Genomic DNA, 12,593 nt, shown 5'->3' on the forward strand with positions numbered 1-12,593 from the left:
CCCTGCTTTAAAGCCTGAACCATGTAATAAGGTTTTTATGGAACTTGTAGAAACATTTTTATTTCAATATTTGTGTAGTTTTTACAAAATCTTGAATTTATCACATTAAAAGTGCAGACTCAGGTGTCTGGTTGAAAACATCAGGTTTTTTGGGGGGAAACAAGGTGAAACTTTAAACAGTTTTAAACGACAAATTCATCCCTGGACAAACAAGACCGTCCCTTTAAGCTCCCCGTTAGCAGCTAGCTCCTGGACTCGCCGCATGCTTCAGCCACACAAGGTCATTTAGTGCAGTGTTTCCCAACCAGTGTGCCGTGAGAGATCGTCAGGTGTGCCGTGGGAAATGATCTAACATCACCTGATGAACCATTGTCGGGTGTCTGTGCTGTAATAAAGTGTGTGTTCCGCCCGTAGATCGCTCCTCAGACTCCAGCGTTGCACCTGAACACGGTGTCGCTCAGGTCCTCTCTGCCGCTAACTCTAGTACAGCAACTTCTCCTTGCACTACAAAATAAAAGTGCACACTCCAAATTAAATGTCACACAACTGCGCTGCATTTAGAGTGTGGCAGATTTAAAATAAAATAAAAATACAGAAAACAAATATTTCCCAAAAACCAGTTCTTCATGCTTTGGCTTTTGCCTATTACACTTTGTGAGTGCTTCTGTTCCCCTTTGAGGAGGGTCATCCTCAGTGGGAGTTTGGGATCACAGCAAGACGAGCAGTGACAGTGATGGAGACGTTTTTAAGAAGAGGTCCGGTGGCTGTCGTACGGCAAAGTGCATTCTCTGCACATGCATGAGAATGCACACTTAATGAATGCAACATTAATCAATTCAATTCAGTTTTATTTCTATAGCGCCAGATCACAACATAAAGTCATCTCAAGGCACTTTACAGGATTAGCAGGGAAACACCAAACCCAACTTGACCCACAAGAGCAACGGAGGCAAGGAAGAACTTCCCTTTAACGGGCAGAAACCTTGGACAGAACCTAGGCTCATGGTGGACGGCCATCTGTCTGGCCGGCTGGGTTAAGAGAGAGAGAGAGAGAGAATGGCAGGTCGGAGACAAGTCAAAAACGAGGAGATGGATAGGGAAGCGATAGCTAGATAGAGCAGGAGCAGACAAAAACAAGATGTATAAAGCTATAAATGCTAATGCTAGCAACATAAAGCTATAAATGCTAATGCTAGCGATATAGACATCAGCGTTGAGGGACACAGGTCCAGGTTCTGCAGCACCACGGACAGAAGGACCTGAAAGAGAAAGAGGGACAAACAGAGGGAGAGCGAGAACAAGACTACAGGAAGAGAGAGAGATTACTGACATATATTTATAACATGAATAATCAGATAAAGAGGGAGGAGCTCAGTGTGTCATGATGTTAAGCCACCAGTGCTGCCTAATGACAGCATATTGATTATACTGATTACTGCATTGATTAGTTATAAGCTTTGTAAAAAGGAAAGTCTTTAATCTACTCTTGAACATAGAGATGGTGTCTGTCTCACGAACCAATCAGGGAGCTGATTCCACAATAAAGGAGCTTGATAACTAGAAGCTCCGCCCCCCTGTCTGCTCTTGGAAATGTCTGGAACCACGAGCAGGCCAGCATTTTGGGACCGCAGGGCTCTAGTGGGGCAATATGGGATAATCATCTCTGTAAGGTAAGGAGGGGCCTGGCTGTTGAGGGCTTTAAAAGTGAGTAGAAGGATTTTATATTCAATCCGTTCCCTAACAGGAAGCCAATGCAGAGACGCCAGAACAGGGGAAATATGTTCTCTCAGTCTGGTTCCTGTCAGAACACGAGCTGCTGCATTCTGGATCAGCTGGAGATGTTTAATAGACCTTTTTGGGCAGCCGGACAGTAAGGAGTTGCAGTAGTCCAGTCTGGAAGTCACAAAAGCATGGACTATTTTTTCTGCATCTTTTCGGGTCAGTAGGTGCCTGACCTTTGAAATATTCCGAAGGTGAAAGAACGCAGTCCTTGAAACGTGCTTTATCTGGGACTGAAAGGACAGGTCCTGATCAAAGATTACCCCCAGAGTCTAGGCAGTGGTGCTGGTGGACACTGAGACGCCATCTAGTTCAACTACAACACTAGAACAAACATTTCTGAGATGCTTCGGCCCAAGAACCAGAACCTCAGTTTTATTTAGATTTAATAACAGGAAGTTCTCGGTCATCCAGGAGTTAATGTCCTTAAGACACGTCTGAAGTCTAACCAACTGATCGACTTTGTCTGGCTGAACGGACACATATAATTGAGTGTCGTCCGCATAGCAGTGGAAATTTATGCTGTTTCTTCATAATGTTACCTAAGGGAAGCATATACAGCGTGAACAGAATAGGTCCAAGCACTGAACCCTGTGGAACTCCATATTTAACTTCAGTGTATGTAGAAGATTCATCATGAACACGTACAAACTGAAATCTATCAGATAAATATGATCTAAACCAGTTCAATGCAGATCCTCTAACACCAACAGATTGATCCAGCCTCTGTAACAGAATCTGATGATCTATTGTGTCAAAGGCTGCACTGAGATCTAATAAAATAAGCACGGAGACAAGTCCATTATCAGACGCTATTAAAAGGTCATTGGTGACTTTAACGAATGCTGTCTCTGTGCTATGATGAGCTCTGAAACCCGACTGGAAAACCTCAAATAACTGATTGTCTTGTAAGAATTCACACAGCTGACTGGAAACTGCTTTCTCTAGAAGCTTTGACAGGAATGGAAGGTTTGAAATTGGCCGATAGTTAGCCGAGACATCAGGATCCAATGTTGGTTTTTTGAGAAGCGGTTTAATGACTGCTCTTTTAAAAGACTTGGGTACATAGCCTGTGAGTAAAGATAGATTAATTGTATTTAGCAAAGCAATACTAATTGAGGGGAAGACTTCTTTAAGCAGCTTAGTTGGGACCGGGTCTAAGAGACAAGTGCACGGTTTAGATGAGGCAATAGCTGCACTCATTTGCTGCAAGTTAATGGGGGTGAAGCTATCCAAGTAACTATCAAGAGCAGTGGTGTCAAACCCGTCCGGTGGAGGGCCGAGACGCTCCAGGTTTTCCTTCCAGCCGGCTACTAAAGCAGGTGATTGTAATTATCAACACCTCCGATTCGAGAGAAGGAACTCATTAGTGAGATCAGCTGCTGGAGAGATGGTTGGAAAGGAAACCTGGAGTGTCTCGGCCCTCCACTGGACAGGTTTCACACATGTGATCAAGAGTAACAGTCGTATCTCTGCTTCCATCACTCAGGGAGGGGTCAATGCCACACGAAGGCAGATGCTGATGAATGACGTCCCTAATAGATTCCATTTTGGTACTGAAGAAGTTCATGAAATCTTCACTACTGAGACCTGTCGGAACAGAAGGGTCAACAGAGCTGGAGCTTTGTGTTAGCCTAGCTACGGTGTCAGAGAGAAACCTCGGATTAGATTTGTTCTCTTCTATTAGAGATGAGTAATATGCTGCTCTAGCTTTGTGTTAGCCTAGCTACGGTGTCAGAGAGAAACCTTGGATTAGATTTGTTCTCTTCTATTAGAGATGAGTAATATGCTGCTTTAGCTTTGTGTCAGCCTAGCTACGGTGTCAGAGAGAAACCTTGGATTAGATTTGTTTTCTTCTATTAGAGATGAGTAATATGCTGCTTTAGCTTTGTGTTAGCCTAGCTATGGTGTCAGAGAGAAACCTCGGATTAGATTTGTTCTCTTCTATTAGAGATGGGTAATATGCTGCTCTAGCTTTGTGTTAGCCTAGCTACGGTGTCAGAGAGAAACCTCGGATTAGATTTGTTCTCTTCTATTAGAGATGGGTAATATGCTGCTCTAGCTTTGTGTTAGCCTAGCTACGGTGTCAGAGAGAAACCTCGGATTAGATTTGTTCTCTTCTATTAGAGATGAGTAATATGCTGCTCTAGCTTTGTGTTAGCCTAGCTACGGTGTCAAAGAGAAACCTCGGATTAGATTTGTTCTCTTCTATTAGAGATGAGTAATATGCTCCTCTTGCCTTGCGGAGCGTCTTCCTGTACATTTTGAGGCTGTTTTTCCAGATTAAACAAGACTCCTCCAATTTAGTTGAGCACCATATTCTCTCCAGTCTTCTGGCTGTTTGCTTTAACAATCTAATCTCAGAATTGAACCACGGAGCTTTCCTTTTTGGTTTTAGTTTTTTAATTCTTAAGGGGGCGATGGAGTCGAGCGTCATGCGCATCAAGTCCCCAGCACCACCTACAAGATGATCTATGTGGGAGAGGCTAAAGTTACCACACGACTCCTCAGTAATGTTAAGGCTTGATGAAGAGTTTAATGCTGATGGGATCACTTCTTTGAATTTAGCAATAGCACCATCAGACAGACAATCATGCCATAATAATGACAATAAATATGGGCCATGTCAGAAGACCATCGTTCGCTGAGAGAGAGGAGGCAGGAACTGTTCCAGTACCTTAAATTCAGTTTAGTGGACAAGAACAATACGTATACAATTACATTTCATTTGAATGGCCATTCAGTGCAAACACTTAATTTACCAAATCTCAGAATTTAAAACGAAATCAGCACATGCAGTTCATGTCCTACGGTCCACAAACAGGGAACGCACAGGATCGTTGTCGTTCCTTGCACGCATCAGCACGATGCGCACATGGGGTAGCTCGCAGTTTTGAAACAGTTCAAATGGCCCGCTACTGTGTGATGGAGGAACCATACAGGAAAACAGGGTGCGAGTGGAAAAAGGTCAAGGGTCGGCTGCAAGAGCCTCCTACCAACCCGGACAGAGCAGGAGGTCGGGGGTTCCGGAACATTTAGTGAGAAATGCTATTATATAAACTTTATTACAGGCTCTAGACCCAATAGTAAGAACATACAACACAAAAACACAGCAAAACATCTTATTCAGGAGAGTCTTAACAGACACCAATACCAATGTTTCCATAGATATGATTGATATCTGACCGAGCTGCACCTGGGATTTGTAAGCATCAATATAATACTGTTTCGGGACCCATCAAGTCGGGACATGAACTTAAACATCAGGTTCCTCAAGTACTCTTTCTAAGGTGTTAGAAAAGATGTTACTAGATCGACTAAGTGAGTTCATTAACACCACAGAAAATCAGTTTGGTTTTAAATCTAAGCACAGCACAGATCTATGTATCTATGCCTTGAAAGAAGCTGTTGAATCCTACAGAAGGCGGGGCTCTACAATGATCAAAGGGTTTATTGATGCTTCCAAGGCATTTGACAGGGTGAATCACCATAACCTGTTTACTGAACTCAAGCTTAGGGGTGTGCCTGGATGCATCATACGTATCCTGGTTTACTGGTATGCCAAACAACATATGCAGGTTAAATGGGGAAATAACCTATCAACACCCTTCAGTACAGGCAATGGAGTACGGCAGGGGGGGCTTCTGTCTCCAGCCCTGTTTAACCTTTACATGGATAACCTGTCGAAGCAGTTGGGGAAGTGTAAGACAGGTTGTCTGATCGGGGACACTCTGTTAAACCATCTGATGTACGCAGACGACTTGACAATTATGTCCCCCAGTACTGTTGATGCTGATGAATATATTTATTAGATAGAATGTTCGAGTACAAGTACAGTCACACAGTAGCATGTATTACAGTACAAATAAAGTCAAACATCCGGTCTAAGAGGAGCATTTCAAAAAAGCCCTTGCGGGCTTGTTTCCGTTGAAAGTCCTTCGTACATAAATCATCCACAATTAACAATACAAATAAAAATAAAACCAATATTAAATTACACAATTGATGCAACGTAACATTAGAAAAACAAAAATAAAATGTTTTTACACCGCCAGTGCAAACTAACAATTAATCTAAAATAAATTACACCACTGATGCAAAATGACAATAAATACTTACATAAATTACAAGAAATTACTAAAGCAATTAATACGTGCAACGTAGGTGGACAAAAAAAAGGAGGGGGGGTTTGATCCGGAGAGAGTCGTGATGACTATCTCCGTTTCTGTCCCCCTAAAAGGTGTATTTTTAGGGCCGTTTTGAAGGAGGCCAAAGAGGTGCATGTTTTGAGGGCAGGAGTCAAACCGTTCCACCCTTGGGTGGCCGTATTGTAAAAAGATGATTTACCCATGTTAGTCCTATAGGAGGGGGTAATCAGGTTGTTGTTTGAGCTCCCTCTAGTGTTGTGGCTGTGGGTGTCACTAAATCTGTGGAGGTGTTCCGTCAGGTATGCAGGGATTGAGGGGACTGAGGGCAGAGCTGCATTGACTATTTTAAATGCCAATCCCATTTTGAGTTGTTTAACCCTGTCTTCTACCCCGAGCCATTTTAGGCTAGCAAAATGTCCAGGAAGAAGGTGGGTCATGGGCCCCAGATTGAGGAGTAGCCGAATCAGTTTGTTTTGGGAGGTTTGGAGCCTGGTTTTCAGGGACATTTTGATGTTTGAATACCAGGAGGTGCTAGCATAGGTGCTAGCATGGAGGTGCTAGCATGGAGGTGCTAGCATGTTGGGTTCCAGCAGCTGTTGGATGTATGCTCCGAGTATGGGGTTGAGTTTGATGTACAGTACAATGCAAGGAAGAGTGTGGTGTTGATATGTAGGACCAAGGAGGATCAGAAGCTGCACTTTCCAATGTTTTACCTGTCGGGGCAATCCCTCTGTGTATCTGTGTGAAATACCTCGGACACATCATAACAGACAAGATGGAAGATGATGCTGACATGTGTAGGCAGAGACGGATGTTGCATGTCCAAGCAAACATGCTAGTCCGTAAATTTCATTATTGTTCTGATGATGTGAAAGTGAGCTTGTTTCGGGCGTACTGCACGCATATGTACACGGCCCCATGATGGGTCCGCTATAGGAAGGAGACCCTGCGCATACTTCAGGTAGCATATAATGACTGCCTGAGGATATTGCTGAAAAAGCCAAGGAGCAGCAGTGCTAGTAAGCTCTTTTGTGACTCAGGACTAAGCACAGATTCAGCTATTCCGTTTTTCTCTCTCATTCACACAGCCCGGCACCGACAGTCGGCTCCTATGAGTTAACGAGTAATCATTGCAGTTCGATAGTTGTCTTATTAATACTCATTGATAAACCAGGTAAAAATCCTACCTGCAGCCTCAATTGATTGTGTGTCCCTCACGTCTCCCACCTACTTCCTACGACCTGAAATTGAAAGCTATCCAGGTGGTTGTTCCCGGTCACGTGACCCAGGGACTACTCTCGCAAGAGCATGCAGTAGTTTACCAAAGAGTATTTAACAGGGCAAGAGGATACGGTTTCTCACAAGTTGAATGCATTGAATACCATTATTGATCCCCCACCGGCTACTTGTATGGAAAAAATAAATTCTTTGTAAAAAAAAAAAAAAAAAAAATTTTTTTTCTCTTTGTATCCGTCCCCATCTATCTCTCTCTCTCTCTGTATTCCTCACACTCTATCTCTACCGCTCTCTCTGTATCGCTCCCATCTCGCTCCCTCTTTCTCTGTCACTCGCTCCCTGTATCTCTCCGAATCTCTCTATCTCTCTCCCATCCTCTCTCTGTCGCTCTCTCTCTCTGTATCCCAAAGTCGGTTTATGATGCTCATTTCTCTGGCCTCGTTGCCCTTCATGGACGTCCTCACCTGGTTCTGGAGATCAATACACATGCCAGTAACACCCCCCAGACCAAACCAGTGAACTCCCCTCAACACCACCTAGAAATAGAGAGCAGTCACACAAAAACGGTTGGTCTACATAAATGTGCTGATTTGCTGACATGGACTCCACCAGCCCCAACGTCCCAGGACATGGACTCCAATGACCCCAACGTCCCAGGACATGGACTCCACCAGCCCCAACGTCCCAGGACATGGACTCCACCAGCCACAATTTCCCAGGACATGGACTCCACCAGCCCCCAACGTCCCAGGACATGGACTCCACCAGCCCCCAACATCCCAGGACATGGACTCCACCAGCCCCCAACGTCCCAGGACATGGACTCCACCAGCCACAATTTCCCAGGACATGGACTCCACCAGCCCCAAAGTCCCAGGACATGGACTCCACCAGCCCCAACGACCCAGGCCATGGACTCCAACAACCCCAACGTCGCAGGACATGCAATCCTCCAAACTCAACCATCTCTAGCACATGCCCCAGTCCTTCACGCAGGTTCATGGAAACCACGAAGAAAGACTTGGCTTGCTAATTCCAGAACGGCTGGAAAGATTTAACAGGTTTGTCTTTGCTTCAGGCAGAACTCTTCTACTCCATCAGATGGTCAAATCCCTGGCCCCGCCCCTTTCTCCTGACCTGCTTCTTCTTCTGAGGGTAGTTCCCTGCCATATCTTTCCCGACCTTCAACCGACCAGGCCTGACGGTGGCTCCGACCAAACTTGTGAGGAGAAGGTTACAACAAAGAAAGACTTCAGTTACACAAAGTGAAAAAACCTTTCACAGATGTTTCACTTCACCCCAAAAGAATTCAACGGCCACGGCTACTGAACTCCATGAAGTCTCTTACAGCACTGGAATATAGTGAATCTGCTTTTTGTTCTACAGTAAACATGTTATTTCCTAAATATACTAAATCACAAAGCAAAGATACAGAAAACGTGAACATTGTATGAGTGATATAACAAAATCGTGTTAAGGCCCACGGCTCAAGGCACAAATAGGAACATAAAGCGAAAAACAAAATCTCTCTTGAAGTGACGATATATATACACAGAGAGAATGAGAATCAGCAAGCAATAGTGCAAATCAGCAACAGCAGCACAGTCGGACAGGCACAGAGCGTCCATTCAGAGTCCCAGCTCACTGCAAGGGAACGACTGCTTTCACAGCCCGGTGGAAGAAGCTGTTCCTGAGCATTGCTGCGCAAACAAACAGTCTGTGGCCCGGGTGGGTGGGGTCTGTGGCGATGCGTCTGGCCCTCCTCTGGACTCTGGAGGTGTAAACAGAGTCCAAATCAGGCAGACGGTGACCCACAATCCCCTGAGCTGTCCTCACCACCCGGGATAGGTCCTTCCTGTCCTGCGCCGTGCAGCTGCCGTACCACACGGTCGCACTGAGACACAGGATGCTCTCTATCGTGGCCCGGTAGAAGTCTTCAAGCAGCACAGAGGAGAGTCCAGCCCGCTTCAGCTTCCTGAGGAAGAAGAGCCGTTGCTGGGCCTTCTTCACCAGGTGTCTGGTGTTGAGTGTCCAGGAGAGGTCAGAGGAGATGTGGATGCCCAGGAATTTAATGTTCTCCACACGCTCCACTGCTTCCCCTCGTATGCACAGGGGGGCGTGTTCAGTCTTCCTGGACCTCCTGTAGTCCACTATGACCTCCTTGGTCTTGCTGGTGTTCAGAACAAGGCTGTTCCTCGAGCACCACAGCATCAGGTTCTGGACCTCCTCTCTGTAGTGGGTCTCATCGTTGTTGGAGATGTGACCCACCACGGTGGTGTCGTCCGCAAACTTCACAACCATGTTTGTGGAGTGGATGCAGAGCAGTCGTGGGTGAAGAGGGTGAAGAGAGCAGGGCTGAGAACACAGCCCTGGGGGGTCCCAGTGTTCAGGATCAGAGGGGAGGATGTGGTGTCTCCTATCCTCACCACCTGGGGCCGGTTGGTGAGGATAGGAGACACCCTTTAACTCCGGATGGCGAGGCCACACCCGGACCGTCATTACAGCTGCTGGTCTAGTTGGTCTCATCGACCGGAGCACCGCCGCCGGTTCCCGGTAACGCTGGTGCATTATTACCGGCGTAATAATCACGACAATAGCGGCGGCGCTACGGTCATGGAAAGAGGGTCAATAAACATTTGCTTAAAGGCACGTGTTTATTGCCTTTAAGGTGAATTGACCAAGCCGGCTTCACCTTTGGTCTCGGGACTGCATTACATTCAGACTGAGACAAAGTGCATCCAATGCCTGAGAGGAAAGGGAGGAAAGGTCACGACCTCGCAGAAGGGATAAATATTCCCGTTAGGCAGCCTCACTTCCAGAGTACTGGTATCTTCAAAAACCCAAAATACACACAGACACGCACACCTGCCTGCACACCGATAAGACGTCCTCCGCTGCTGCTCCACTATGGCGCCGGTCGACTGCACTTCCTCATTGAACGACTTGAACAATTTATTTTGATGCAGCACTGAATCCAAGGAGGAATTTAGATTGAGATTTAAAAAAAGGGAGAATCAGACACGAGCTGAAAGAGAGAGGAGGGAGAGGAGGGAGGAAGAGGAGGGAGAGGAGGGGAAGGTGGGGGGAGGGAGGAGAGGGAGGAGGGAGGGAGAGGAGGGAGAGGAGGGGGGGGGGGGGTGAAGCTGAGGGCAAGAGACAAGCAGATACATGAGCCCGTCACACCGGACAATCAGTAGCTAACAACCACGATGGAGCCGGCCTGCAGCGCACCCCTGTGGGGGGGCTTCGCTAGACCTGCTACAGCAGTAGCCTACTGGTCCCAGACCAGACCAGACCAGACCGGACCAGACCAGACCAGACCGGACCAGAGCTAACCGAGTGCACGAGAAAGTAGAGGCGTAATGTCACTGCATAAAACGGCCTCTTCAGGGCGTCCATTGAGCATCTTCTAGAGGAGCTCTCGAGCGTCAGTCTTCAGTTCCTGCTGATGGGGGGTCATTGGGGTCAGGAGCTCAGTGTCTGGACTGGGATCACATTCTGGGATTCTGGAGGAGACAAAGGTCCAAACAACAGAACAATCTTACTGCTGACCTTTCAACAGCAGCTCAGCATTTATGTGCTGGCGACGCAGCCGGGGTGTACCAAGCCTCTGTAAGCGAGCTGGGATCGTACTCCAGGGTGGATGGGTGAAATAAAGACTCGTTACTCATCTGAAAATGCCCTTTCAGGCGACCTCCCGGCAGTCGGCAGAAGTTGGTGCTTCCTGTTTCGTCCGAGTCCTCCGTGTCCTCGAACGCTCATCGTCTGACTGAACTAGCAGGTCGGAGGAAGACACTTTGAACGCAGCGCATGATTCAGATTCTGAGCCGACTGACAAGCCGTTAGCCTCGTAGCATCACTGCCAACTGACAGACCGTTAGCCTCGTAGCATCACTGCCGACTGACAAGCCGTTAGCCTCGTAGCATCACTGCCGACTGACAGACCGTTAGCCTCGTAGCATCACTGCCGACTGACAAGCCGTTAGCCTCGTAGCATCACTGCCGACTGACAGACCGTTAGCCTCGTAGCATCACTGCCGACTGACAGACCGTTAGCCTCGTAGCATCACTGCCGACTGACAAGCCGTTAGCCTCGTAGCATCACTGCCGACTGACAGACCGTTAGCCTCGTAGCATCACTGCCGACTGACAAGCCGTTAGCCTCGTAGCATCACTGCCGACTGACAGACCGTTAGCCTCGTAGCATCACTGCAGACTGACAGACCGTTAGCCTCGTAGCATCACTGCCAACTGACAGACCGTTAGCCTTGTAACATCACTGCCGACTGACAAGCCGTTAGCCTCGTAGCATCACTGCCGACTGACAGACCGTTAGCCTCGTAGCATCACTGCCGACTGACAGACCGTTAGCCTCGTAGCATCACTGCCGACTGACAAGCCGTTAGCCTCGTAGCATCACTGCCGACTGACAGACCGTTAGCCTCGTAGCATCACTGCCGACTGACAAGCCGTTAGCCTCGTAGCATCACTGCCGACTGACAGACCGTTAGCCTCGTAGCAGGCTGGAGGTTTGAGTTCTTTGGTTAATCCACCCGGGGTGATGATGATAAGCTAGTCAGCTAGTTAGCTAGTTAGTTTGCTTCACTTCGGTTTAGACGGTATCGGTGAGATCGGCGTGCACGGAGTCGCAGATCTCAGGAGCCGAGTTGCTGCAGGTCTTCTTCTTGCTTCCTCCTCTTCCTCTCCGCTGCTCTATTCCCGTGTTCTGCTGCAGGACTGACAGCCTCGAGTTGGAACTCCGCTTCGTCAGCACGCCATAATACTATGTTGAAGGACAGCACCGGAGGCTCCTGACCATAATACTATGGTGAAGGACAGCACTGGTATGTATCACTCCGCGAGGCTCCTGACCATAATACTATGGTGAAGGACAGCACTGGTATGTATCACTCCACGAGGCTCCTGACTATAATACTATGGTGAAGGACAGCACCGGTACGTATCACTCCACGAGGCTCCTGACTATAATACTATGTTGAAGGACAGCATCGGTACGTATCACTCCACGAGGCTCCTGACTATAATACTATGTTGAAGGACAGCACTGGTATGTATCACTCCGCATGGCTCCTGACTATAATACTATGGTGAAGGACAGCACCGGTACGTATCACTCCACGAGGCTCCTGACTATAATACTATGGTGAAGGACAGCACCGGTACGTATCACTCCACGAGGCTCCTGACTATAATACTATGTTGAAGGACAGCATCGGTACGTATCACTCCACGAGGCTCCTGACTATAATACTATGTTGAAGGACAGCACTGGTATGTATCACTCCGCGAGGCTCCTGACTATAATACTATGGTGAAGGACAGCACCGGTACGAATCACTCCGCATGGCTCCTGACTATAATACTATGGTGAAGAACAGCACCGGTACGTATCACTCCACGAGGCTCCTG

The sequence above is a fragment of the Brachionichthys hirsutus genome, chromosome 6 (assembly GCF_040956055.1).
Source record: "Brachionichthys hirsutus isolate HB-005 chromosome 6, CSIRO-AGI_Bhir_v1, whole genome shotgun sequence".
Classification (NCBI taxonomy): domain Eukaryota; kingdom Metazoa; phylum Chordata; class Actinopteri; order Lophiiformes; family Brachionichthyidae; genus Brachionichthys; species Brachionichthys hirsutus.